This window comes from Stegodyphus dumicola, chromosome X2 (genome assembly GCF_044657685.1).
Source record: "Stegodyphus dumicola isolate Sdum_Otavi_A_Nest chromosome X2, ASM4465768v1".
Lineage (NCBI taxonomy): Eukaryota > Metazoa > Arthropoda > Arachnida > Araneae > Eresidae > Stegodyphus > Stegodyphus dumicola.
Window position 1 is genome coordinate 126375249 of NC_140781.1, and position 13185 is coordinate 126388433.

Below are 13185 nucleotides of genomic sequence, written 5' to 3' on the forward strand. Positions count from 1 at the left end.
AAATGAGCATTGATATAACTCACTTTTTACGTCAGCTCTCGAAGACTTTACATCGGCAGTTAGGGCATGAAATATTTTATTGGCTTCACATTACGGCATTTTATTAACGTATCGGATTCGCACGCAAAGAAAAAGACCAAACCTTTCCTATGTTTTAAAAGCAAAAACGTATTTCTGGAATTTCCTTAAAATATAAAACTTCTATATATTACAAAATGCCCTTTTTTAATTAAAAAATAAACCTACAGGTGGAAATATGTCGCCTTTACTCTTGTTTTTTTCCTAAATTCTCCAGCTTTGCTTCATTTACGAAATGTAAAGACTACAGAACATTGTAATAAAAACAAAATTGACAGGAACATTGCTTTGCATTTTTTTCTTGACTTTCCAAAAATTGCGATGCTCAGTAGTGTGGGAAAGCGGGACTCGTCCCAGGTATCCCGGCAGCATCTGTTGAGTGACGTAAAAGCTTGTTGCATCGATCCACGACAGAGCGTCTCGCGACACCGCGAAGAGAAGACAATACTTCTGACTTCTCGTATTTTTCGAGGACTTCGCACCGCCTGATCATCCCGACAGAACTCACGAACTGCACGATTTTGAAGAAAAAGAAATTTTGACGGTAAAAGTTTCAGTTGCAAGAATTCCAGTCTCAGGAAAGTGTCCCATTGGTAAAAGTTCGTACTTTGCTAACTTCGTATATGTGTAATATATACATATATATATATATATATATATATATATAATATATATATGTATGTATGTATGTGTGTGTTTTGTGTATAAGTATGTGTTTGATTTTAGTTGATCTTTGTCTCATGATTGATTGTTTCTTTTTTTTAAATTTTAGATAATTTTAAATTTTATTACAGTTAGAAATTTAATTTCTTAGAATGAAATGAGAATATTTTACGTAAAATTTTAATTTGCAGTGAGAGTTTTACTAAAATTTTGAAATTGAAAATGATCTTTGAAAAGTTAAAACTCTTTTCTGAATAAAAATGAAAACTCAGGGGGTAGAAATTTGAAGTACACCTTAAACTTCATCTTATTGCTGTATATTATTCAAAATGTTTATCATTTACCACCAATACGTAACTTTTGAAACTTTTTTGATGTCATCTGATCACAGAAAAGGATGTAACATATCTTTTGCGCTCGCTCGCGCTGTTGTTCAGTTTCTTTTGTTAACTTTACGTTTAGTTTGGGACTGTCACCGAAAAGTTAGGAGAATCGAAGGTGTAGTGTACTTTCTTCCTGGACATCACAGACTAGACGACTGCTCCAGAGAAATATTCTTGCATTTCTTCCTTTCAAGGTAAAATAAAAAGTTACATTCTGTTACAATAGGCCAAGACTGAATAAAACTGCAAATAATCATTGAATTTATGATTAACCATTTCTGTTAGCAAGCATTCGTAATCATACTGACATTAAACATTTTATTATAAATTCTAAACTCTATACAAACAGGCAAGTACATTTTCTGAAGATATTTACTACGATCAAACGTCCTGAAATTGCATGCTATTAGTTTTGAAGGTAGTTATAAAACTTTTAATCTATGTCATTGTTTGGTATAAATAATATTTGTTCTCGCACTTTCGCTCGGTTTAAGGTGTGGTTTTATTTTCGTATTCCTGCAGGGAAGTGTTTCTGTTAAAACACTGACTCTTTCTGTGAAAGGCTAGGTTTTTGGACTTATGCTAATTTGTTTGCATCAAAATCCAAAACAGCATTTGGAACTTTTTTTTCTTTCGATGCTTGTCATGGATCTTTTAAAGAATGTGCCATCCTTTTAAGAATAAGGAACAATGGCATTATTTACTTTTAACCTACCTATATTATTTACTTTAATATACAGAGGTTTGAATATTTCATTCTAACTCGTGGATTTAAAATAACGGTAACAGTAATATTAATGAGGTAATTAAAATTAATTTCGAGTTCGCTCATCTTTTCTAAAATATTTTATTTCTGTGGTCTAGAAGTTTTGCTTTTGTGTCATAAGTGCAATACAAAATGGAACGTTTTAACTCGCCTTGAGTCATCTTTCTATTCTATAAATGCACCGAAATTGCATTTTATTTGCATAATTGCAGCGGCATTGAGAGTAAAGTCATGTATCATGGAGAATGATAATGACTGAAATTAAGGACAAACGTAAATGTTCATAAGAAAACATTTCTTCATATTCAGAATAATGATATGAAGTTATATCTTTACTACTAAAGGTTATCTCCAGAAAGTGAAAAAGGATACTGCTGAGTTTAAAATTAAGCGGAAAAGCAATTTTATATTAGCATAGATTTTAGATATCTGATCGTCTTCGAAATCGATTGAGTTTTGTACAAAATTTACACCAAAATAACGCTGCTTATTGTCCTAATTTTAAATTGTCTTGAGGAATCAAAGCTTAAATCTGGAGAAGAAATCGAAGTATTTAAAGTGTCCATTCGAAAATTAAGGGAAATTAAGGACAGAAGTAAATGTACATAAGAAAACAATTCTTCATATGCAAAAATAAAAAGCCGACTTCATATCTTTACCACTAAAAGTTATATTCAGAAAGAGAAAAAAGATAATGCAAAATTTAAAATTAAGTGAATCGTCTGATCGTTCTCCAAATCTATTGATCAATCACCATAACAAAACTATTTGATTCCTTACGTATTCATCAAAATATGATAATTTAATCAAAAGATATATAACAATTAAAATTCCCTTACGTAACTTTAAAAGAACTGTTTTACTAATTACATAGTTCGGAAATTCAGAAATAATTGTCCAAAACTTGATCAGAGAAATTCTCATATAATGTCTGCACTGAAAGTTTTCTCATTTATGCTGTTAATAAATGGGTTCGACTGGTTCAGAAAACTCATGGATTTACGGAAACATATAGATTTGGAGGAATAACTCCAATGATATATTTATAGCTTTAGATATATGCAAATTAAACGTATAACTGGATTTATGTGTGCGATGAAAATAATTTCTTTAAAGTTTTTAAGAAAGTGAAGTTCTCAACGGAGACATATGAAGTTGATTGCTCATAAATTGAATGCTAACTGATGTAGTTAATGGTTTTGAAGGCAATATCATTGTGAAAAAAATATACTTAATCTTTTACAGACGCAAAAAAGAAATTCTGAAAATTTTAAAATGGATATTCAGATGGATAAGCAATTCTACCAAATTTGTTATTAACGAATTTTGTGTGTGTATATATATATAGATATATGTAATATAAAATTTTCGAAGAACTACACTCACGTTTAAACTGTTTGTCATTTGATTAAGAAGATCAGAAATATTTTAAGAAAGTATGACATTGTTGTTTATTTACAGTATATAAATGCACATAATCAATTGCTATTTATTAAATGAAATAGGAAATTATGCTAAACAGCTATCCATGACTGAAAACTTTTGAATATGAATTTAAAATTAGAAATTCATACATCATCGGTAAAACTAATTTTTAGATGGTACGTTCTTTCATTTTCTTGCTAACTGTTTGGCTGGAAAATGGAGTTTTCTTTCTCTCAGATTAAGTAACATAAAGATTAAATGTTAAATATAATAATCAATCAACTGTTGGTGTAAGTTAGATTTTATGAACTTTTATGATTTTTTTATTTCAGTCTTATGGTACAATATGGAAATTCGCTAGCAATATTATTTTCTGTATGATGGACAGAGCATGCACAAACTTTGCCTACGGACTGGCTGAAACAAATTTCACTCTTAAATTCTATGCAGATAGGAAAATCAGTAAATATCGATTAATTCTTTACAGAGATTCTTTTTAAGGATATGTTTTGAAAGTAAAAAAAAAATTAGAACAAAACCATTTGATTTCTTATGTTAGTTGGATAAAACTAACCCTCATGATACGAGTGACATTTAAAGCAGAACATCGATTAAAGTAACATGAAAACGAAGTTATAACTACATTGTTCCGTTTACTCAATGAACTATGGTTTTGAATACTGCGCAGCCTGTTACTTTAAATCCCTTTAGAGGTTTGTGATCACCTTTGACCCTCTTATTATTTTACCCAGTCACCCTTCTATATAAAGCAAATAATTTACCATTAAGATTGTATAAAAAGATGAACTTTGTATTTACTGATTTGTTTTTCATGAAGATTCGGTTTAAACACATAGTTTGTTAGCGAAGAAATTTTTAAATGCTTCGATTTCTTATTTTTTTTTATCATTTGATTAAATATTAATGCCCAGTTAATTTGTATACAACAACGGGGCAGTCTAAAGTGTATGAGAGCCGGAAAATATTAATGTAGTTCTCCCCTTAATATAAGTGCTCTATATACCACAGTTTTGGATATTGTGCGGCTGTTTCCTAAAACCACACGTTAAATGACACAGTTCCGGAAAAATATCTTTAGCAATCGGATAATAATTCTACAAAGATTAATGTCTTCTTCTATCAAGAATGTGCACTCTGAGTAACGCTTCTTTCTCCTAATAATCAATGACTTAGAAAGGAACTTTACTGTGAACTTGTAAGGTATTTCTCCTGCCTTCCTAGCGTGCCTTCTTGGTGTAGTGGCCAGCACAATGAGCCGGTATTTCAGAGGTCCGTGGTTCGATTCCCGGCGAAGGCGTTGCTAATTTTTCATCTCTTCTGCTTCCAAAAATTACCTAATGTCTCTACAAACTAACTTAAAACCAACTTCAGCAAACCTAACTCCATTCCTTTAACTTTACAGAAATATATAATGAGCAAACAAACGGCTAAAAGTTCGGAATTTAGTTAGAAACTATTATTTTGAAAAAAATATATATTACCTTTAAGATTGTTTTATAAAGCACATATATTTTATTAGAAAACTTATTCTAAAAAACATATGTATTACTTAACACAATTATTAAATTAAATAAAAATGTATATGAGATGTACACGTAATTTAACTTTATATATATAGAGAGAGAGAGAGAGAATATTTACTACGTAGATATCATACTTTGCATTTTTGTTACTTTTCACTTACATTATTTCTTGAACGGAATGCAAGAAAAGTTTTTTAATCTCACTACTTAAAATACATATGTGCGAAGTATTATATGCAGGGTAAAAATTCTTTATCTTTTCTTTTCAGAGACGATTTACTTTCAGCATAATGTGGATCTAATTCACATCGCTTCCTACCACGTTATAAGAAGGAAACACCGTCTACAATATGTAAACCAAAAGCTATGAAATGTATTGAATTTTCTTTTAAAATACAGTTTTAATGCTTTCATAAAAGTCCTCGCATTTAAATTAAATTATTTATCTTTTCCACGTCGGTATACAAAACGTTCGCACATGTTTGAAGAAACAATACTGCTATTACAACCAACTTACCGATCTTGACTAATATGGTGATTCCTCCGCACGTTCCAAAGCGCCATTTTAATCCTGTAGTAAAGCGGCATTTTGAGTTAATCCTCTTTTCTCCTCTTTCATTCTTTCCTAAATTAACTTAATCTCATGAACCAGACTTAAAGGCAGGGCTTTATCTCCTCACTCATTAATAAATAGGACGGGAAATGACACGTTGGTATATATTTAACTTCATTTTATAGAGTTCCGTGGCTAGATACTAAAGCCTTTCAGTTAGGCTTAAATGATATAACGACATATTTGAAATAAAAAAAAAGAATCTAAGGATGTAATCTGGGGTTTCAGAAAGATACATTCCCTTTTGAGTTATTTTATTTTCTCCGACAGATTTAATGTACTATCAAAAGTCATATAATTACGGCCGCGATCGTGAACAGTATCGCTAACCGCATTTGTTTAAACACGTATTAATCATACCAGTTTTAATGCCACATTCGCTACTGAAGTTAACGCGATCTTTCGGTGGAGACTTTTTAGATTTTATTGCTTTTTGCTGAAGCATTAGATCCTTTTCAAGATGTAATGGTCTATCATAAGAGTTAAAATTTTGTGGAAAAGTCTCATTCTTTATAAAATATATTGGACTGGTTTGGAGTTAATGTTGTAGCACAGAGCTTAAATTTAATTTATATTTACATTAAATTTTCATAAAGTGAGAATCGTGTAGTATTAGCAAAAACGTGTCTTGAAAGCGAATTTTAAAAGTGTTTTCCGTCATTCCTAAATATGGCTGCATTATACGCAATGAAAAGACTTACGAGACGCAGAAAAGATAAATATCTGTTTAAGGAAATCTTTGTTGCTGTCTGACATTATCTTTTTCAGTGGTGAAGCTTAACTAATTTTGCTTTTGCTTCAGGTATTTTGTGGAATGCAACTGAAACTTACCTCGTAAACCATAATGTCTGATTGACATGCAACTGACCTTTGAAGTAAATGGGCTTGAAATGCTCAGGTGCGCTTAAACACAAATTTTTTTACAAACTTTTTTTGGGGGGAAATTTTCGGAAATTTGCGAAGATTAAAGATAAACAAACGTGTTAAAAGTGCTTAAAATAGTTAGGTATGTCAGTAGTAGTTTATCATTTATCTCCATACAATGCGCACTGTTTTTGAAACAATAGAACTTTTCAAAATGTTAGAATACAGGCCCTCGTGAAGTAAATGTAAAAACATTAAGTTATAACACATTTTCATGAAATTAACTGTAGTACATGTTATGCTGTTGTAATAATTTTTCACTATACTAATGTTGTTTTTCCTATACTAACGTAATAGATTAAACAACAGTCTTTCGCTTCTAGCATTGCAAAGAGCCCCATATGATATTTGTCATGTCTGCCTGTCTTTAATTTTTGCTATTGAACTGAGAATACAGCTCGCAGTACACAGAGAATATAAAATACATTTGAAGCTAGTACTTGAGGTTACTGATAAAGACTTCATTCAATAGCAGGCTATTAACAGTTAAGTTTGAGGGAAGTCTAAAATTAGACTCTTATTTGAAATTGCATGAGATTATATCACCCACAATAGTCCTCGCGTAATTCAGAAATCAACCTTATTCAATACTGAATAATCTATGATTTTTATCCGCTTCACCCCTGGGGAGCTTTCATAAAATTTCCACCCATGTAAGGAGCTTTTTTTAAATCCCCAAGTACTGCTCTGTGCTTATTCATTTTCTGAATAGCTATGTGCTTAAAACCGCAATAAAAATGCGCAAAAAGTGCACTCTGCTGATTCAAAGAAATCTAAGAAATTTCTGCAAATTGTGCACGAAAAGCTAATTCATCTGAATCTTTAAATTACATATGCCCAATTTCCTAACGTAAATACGAAATGAATTATGCTTAATGCACTCATCATCATAACTGCGACCCCGCCAAGGAGCAAGCAATTAAAATGTTCCGGCTTGAAAAGAGTTTATTCGTCTTTTTTGTTATTCTTTATTCTGTTTGGGAAATAGAAGAGTGCTTCTCTTGGAACTCTTCCAATAAAAATGCATTATTGGATTTCTACCTATGTCTATACGTGCTGATGTTTTTAAGTTGAAACTATGTATAATTTTGGTTTGATGTATTAATTTCTTTTGAGATTTATATTTAAGTAACTTCTAACTGCTTTAAAAAAAGCGCGTATCTGCAGTTTTAATTTAATTTAATTTTATTTTATTTTATTTACTTACTTTTCACAGATAACCCGTGTCCCTATTTTCGAGCTGGATTGCAGTAAACTCATCGTTTCGATGAACTCGGTGAATATCCAAGCAAATTTGATGATAAAAGATTCGTATTTGACTTAGTTGGCCCGATTTAAACAATACCCTTATTAATTAGCCGTATTTAAACAGTAGTTTGAAAATTGTATGAATCAATTCGGGTAAGCAAATCTTACGAAATAATAACACCACATTCAGCCATTTGCCCTTTCCCTCGCAGAAGCAAGCCACAGCTCCTAGACAAGCGTGTGCGTAACTACTATTCTGTTTTTGCTATTTCACAAAGATATACAGTTCGTTAACAATATTCAACAGTGAATTTTTTTAGGTTATTTAATTTCAAGTTATTAGAAATATCTACCTGTAAAAGTAATTGCTTGGACTTTCTAAGCGAAAATGAATATTTCTATACAGTGCTAACAGAAAGGCAAGGAATTAAGTACCTGTCTAATTCAGTCTCACCCGGGATTAATCCGCACAAGAACTGCTATATTTTACTTTCTTTATCCTATTGGCTACACCAGCATTCGGAATTGAGAAACGAGATTAGATGCTTTATCTGAGTGAACTGTATTCTTCCATCGCGGTTTAGATATTATTACCTCGAAATCATATTTATACCTCTTGGTTATACTCGCGTAATACAATCTAAAAATCAAAAATTTCTAAGAATAATTTCGAGATATTCGTAACAATGGTAGCAGTTAAAACCTTATAAGAGGATTGCTTGCGATTCTTTGAGGTTCACGAAAAACACACACAACTTCAAAAGAACTAGTATAGATTATAGTAATTCTCAGATGACTATAGCAGATAATTAAGGTGGAAACATAGTAGAATAGCAGTTCTAAAACATGAAAATTAACAGATCTTGTCTTTCAGAAAAAATTCAATGAATTAATAATTTTCAATGAAAGACTACTCATTGCTCTATAATGAAGTTTAAGCAGCAGATCTTTAACTTTCCAGAATGTAATAACAAGTACAATAAAAAAATCAAGATTTAGCTTGGAATTAAATAAGAATAAAAAATAGTTTTAGAATTGCTATTAGTGCACGAACCAGAATTTTTGGAAAGGTCTGCTTGTACGCACCCTACTTAAACGTAAACCACACATAAATGTGTAGCACACCAGATTATATCTATTAAAAACGTTTATAACAGGTAAACTCTAGATCTTTTGGAAAGCTTCGATTGCTCATTTCCTCAAACTTTCTATGTAAACTCTTATAAAATTGGCAATTATTTTAAGAGTTATTATAGGAAGGCATTCCAGTTGGCCCATGCTACATCGCTGGTATACCCCTAAATTTTACCTGTACCTATCAAAAACGTGCAAGCTCTTCTTTATATGAAAAGCACAATTATGTTCGCTCAAATTTTCGCAAAAACAAATATCAGCTATTGAATCACTTGCACACATTTGTAAGCATTATTTTTACTCTTTCGCTTTGGTGTTACAAACTTATGGTACTTTTTCTTTCCTACGGTCTTTTTTTTTCATTTCTTTCCTAGCAACTTCCTTCTTTTTAAACTTACTGCTTGAATTACGGCAATTTTTTAACATTTCATCAACACTTGCAAGGTTTATTTCAGGAAACACATATTGAATCTGAGTAGTGAGCGTCTTTGTAACTTACACCCCAGAGTGCTATGGCAACCACTCAGTATATCTGCTTAAAGACGAAGTATCGGCCATCTAACCCACCTGTGGATTGGTAAAGGAAGTTTCCTTTCTGGTAGAACGGAGAATTAGTTTCCCCTTTGCTGAAGCTGAATTTAATAGATGAAAGTTAAATTTCGTGTTTTACTGCTTTAAATACTTGAGTTCTTGAAGGTTGAAGAATTAGAAAACTTGATCTAGGTTTGCATCTAGCGAAGACCATTACTTTTTAATTTTAAGTTGCACTACAACATGTAGTTTTAAAGAATTTTTTCAGTTACGTTTTGCATCTTGTCTATATTATTGAATTTTAGTTAAGATTTCTGTTTATTTGCGAAGGCACGGAAATTTGTCAAAGTAAAGTTAAGCAGGTGCAGTCAGATAACAAACTGGATTTTTTTCCTTTACACAGTCACTTGCATAAATCAGCAAATTTTAACATATTCTAATGGTATGTCTTCAATGTCTTCAACTGTATGCTCTGTCTGGATTTAGTACTTAACGCATTGCATTCTACATTTTTCAAAGCTTAACAGTTCAATGATCTGTAATAATAATATCAGAAATATTTTAACTATTTATATGATTCTAAGGAAGCTAAAAATGAATGGCCTTATTACAAGTTATCACTGGATTTCTTAGACTAAGCTCTTTTTGGTGTATTATTACTTACCACTTTTAATCAATTTCATTATTTTGCCTTTTGTGAATACGGACCAGTTTCCCTTACTTAGTGAAAGCATTTTTCGCTCTAAGCAGATACCTTCGATTGGGAGCTATTGTTGATGCTACTGATTACTAAAATATCAGCACTTTACATTAAATTTGACAGAAACGTTAGAACTAGGACTTTATAAATCTGAATTTAAAACAAAACACTGTATTTAAAATGTTAAAGGAAATAATATTACATGCTTGCCATACATACAGTTTCATAGCATCTATTTTCACTAGGCATCTATTTCACACAATAAATTTGGCAATATTCACTCCCTTTAAATATTGATGAAAGATGGCGTATATCGAAACAAAAATTAGATTAGAGATACAGAGGTGGAAAACAAATCCAAACTCATGCAAAGCTAGTTTTGTAACTTGGAAAAATATTTTAGAAACGAAGCTGCTATTTAGAATAATAAATCATAATCTTAACTGGCAAGAAAAAGGTACAAAGACAAAAACTCGCCTTTTTTTTTCAAGCAGCAGCATAAGACACAGCATGTAATTCCATTTCATTTAGTTTCAGAGGCAAACTTTCTGCCTTCGAAAAAGCTTCCAAATTGGAGCGAAGATATATCCTTCGAAAGCCTAAAAAGATTATTAATACGATATCGTGACTGCATATGAATCAGTCAACTTGGTGGACAGCTTGAGTTAAATTTTTCGAAGAATAACTGTCTCCTCATAAATTTAATTTATGAGGATAAAAACCATTTATTCCCTTCCAGTGATAATTCTTCTAGAAAAAACAATTCTCGATTTAGAAACTGTCTGCAGTTAATTACGTTAGATAGGTAAATCATTTTGTCACGTCAAAATGATTTTGTGGCGTTGAAATTATTTTATTGCATTTTAGCAGTCCATCCCCAATTTAAAATCCAGGAGCATAAACTGGATACTGTTTTTTGATTTATATCTTTTGCATTTTTATTGCTGTATAACCTACGAAGAATGGGTAGAATGTATTTTCTTTGGAAGGTTTTTCAACTATATTGCAGAAAGATATTTTTAAGCCTTCACCTATTACTGTCACATTTTTACAGTTCCAAGACAGATTTACTTATTCACATAGCTTAGTTCTCTTCTTCGACTTGCAGAAAGCTACCTTCTCTAACAACACTGTTATCGGCATAACCTTTTATATCTCATTAACATTTTCTTTTTAAGTGATACATGGTGTTTAGAAAATCGTTTTTTTTTTCCTCCTAAATGATTTTTGACGATATAATAGATAATGTCTTCACAGTAATTTCTATGTTCCTTCTGACACATAATATAATCAGTGGCCTAAGAAACTCTACCATAAGGGGTGCGTTTTAATGAATGAAAGACTTAGTTCCCTTTCAAGAATTGATGTTTATTCTTACTTCACGCTAAGAGTCCAGATTGTCCTAGGTTTTCTGCTCAATGATAATATTCCTAACTAGATGAATTAAGTGACAGATTGAGAGTTATAAAAATTATGTAGGAATTTAGCGACCTTTGATTTTTAAATTAAAAATCCGTTAAGAAAACGTTCTCAGCTGTATTTGTTAACGGTTCAGTGTTCTACCTAATTCTATAAAGGAAGGTTTTCTGTCAAAGATTTTTAAGATAATTCTTAAAAAATTACATCTAAACATAGACAATGAAATATTTTTAACTACTCTTTGAGAGCTGTCTAACTAAATAAGCTTCATTTAATCTGAGAGCTATAAACCATCCAGTTTTAATTCTACTAATATCTTATAACAAACGTTTATTCGGTATTGTTAACAATAAACCAAAATTAGAGTTGCTGTGTGACACAATGCTAGTTACATGTTCGACATTTTTGAGCTATTATATTGGTAAGAATCGACTGAACATCTGAAACAATATTAAACTTAAGCTTTGGTTTCTAGTGAAGGTATAATGAACGAGGTCGTGAAATGAAAGACAGGCATTTTTTAGACTTTGGTTGTCATAATCTCGAGACATTTTTTGCAAAATAACGAACTGATTTCCTCTCAGCATTCAGTAATCCTTCTGAGGCCATTTCTTTTCTCCGACGGTAGGAAAACTGGTAAAATATCGTCGGACCATTCAAATCCTGTCAACGATTCTAACAATAACTTATCACCTTAGGTCATGTCCCCAGCAGACTGTCTTTGCAGAGGGAAAACTTATAGAAAGTCAAGGGTTATCTGGTAAGTTTGTAGAGACATTAAGTATTTTGGAAGCAGGAAAGATGAAATATTAACAACGTCTTCGCCGGGAATCGAAACACGGACTTTGGAATACGACCCAGTGTGCAAACCACTACACCACGAAGGCACACCAAGAAGGTGGGAGAAATACTTTATATACTCCCCCTTTTAAAGGGCCACTGGGGGTTTTAAGGGGACCCAATCCCCAAATCCTGGGTGAGGAGAATCATCATACAACACCTTTTTAGTTCGGGCGCCACTGTAGAGACATTAGGTATTTTAGAAGCAAGAAAGTTGAAACGCCTTCGTCGGGAATCGAACCACGGACTTCTGGAATACCGACCTAGTATGCGAACCACTAAACCACGAAGGCACGCCAAGAAGATGGGAGAAATACCTTATAAGTTGACGAATGGTGTGAACTTTGCGGGAGAGAATATTAGTCTCTAAGGTGATTGTGAAATTGATGCTACTCTAATGCTGCTACTAATACCATTAATATGTACATGCTAGTTAATCATCATATGCTGATTACTTTTCTTTTACTACCGATGCTTTCTTAATAGAAGTTTCACTAGGGTTTTTTATGTGATTTGAGAATAATAGTGTCTTTCAGTACACTCGATCCATTAGAAGAGAAAGAGCATTAAAAGAAAGAACACTGAATAACTTTAGCAGTTTAGAGTTCATGATTTGGGATATTAATTTAAAACATTCGTCTGTACAATTTGATATCAAATGTTCGATTCTCCACCTAAGAGAAAATATTTGACATGAGACTAGTGCTCTGGCTTATTAAGTAACAACCAATTATAATTAGCCCGTTGCATCATAAGGCATGGCAGGTGTACTATCAAATCGGTAACGACAATTAACCCTCATAAGGATCCACACTTGATGTTATTCTTTCGACTATAGCTGGAGACTTCATACAAACACTTTCTGAAGTAGCTCTCAAGGCCAGTTCTCAAGCAGGATACTAAATTATGTTTCAAGA

General features: G+C 32.0%; 1 protein-coding gene across 2 annotated transcripts in view; it reads left to right on the forward strand.

Annotated features, from left to right (window-relative positions):
* Window positions 1–505: 505 nt before the first annotated feature.
* LOC118192631 (5-hydroxytryptamine receptor-like) overlaps window positions 506–13185 on the forward strand; it is a 79193-nt gene continuing 66513 nt past the window's right edge. The window contains exon 1 of one of the 2 annotated variants that reach the window (XM_035363622.2): window positions 506–677. The gene's annotated coding sequence lies outside the window, so the exon portion shown is untranslated. The remainder of the gene's footprint in view (window positions 678–13185) is intronic. The other variant, XM_035363628.2, reaches the window with a different exon arrangement.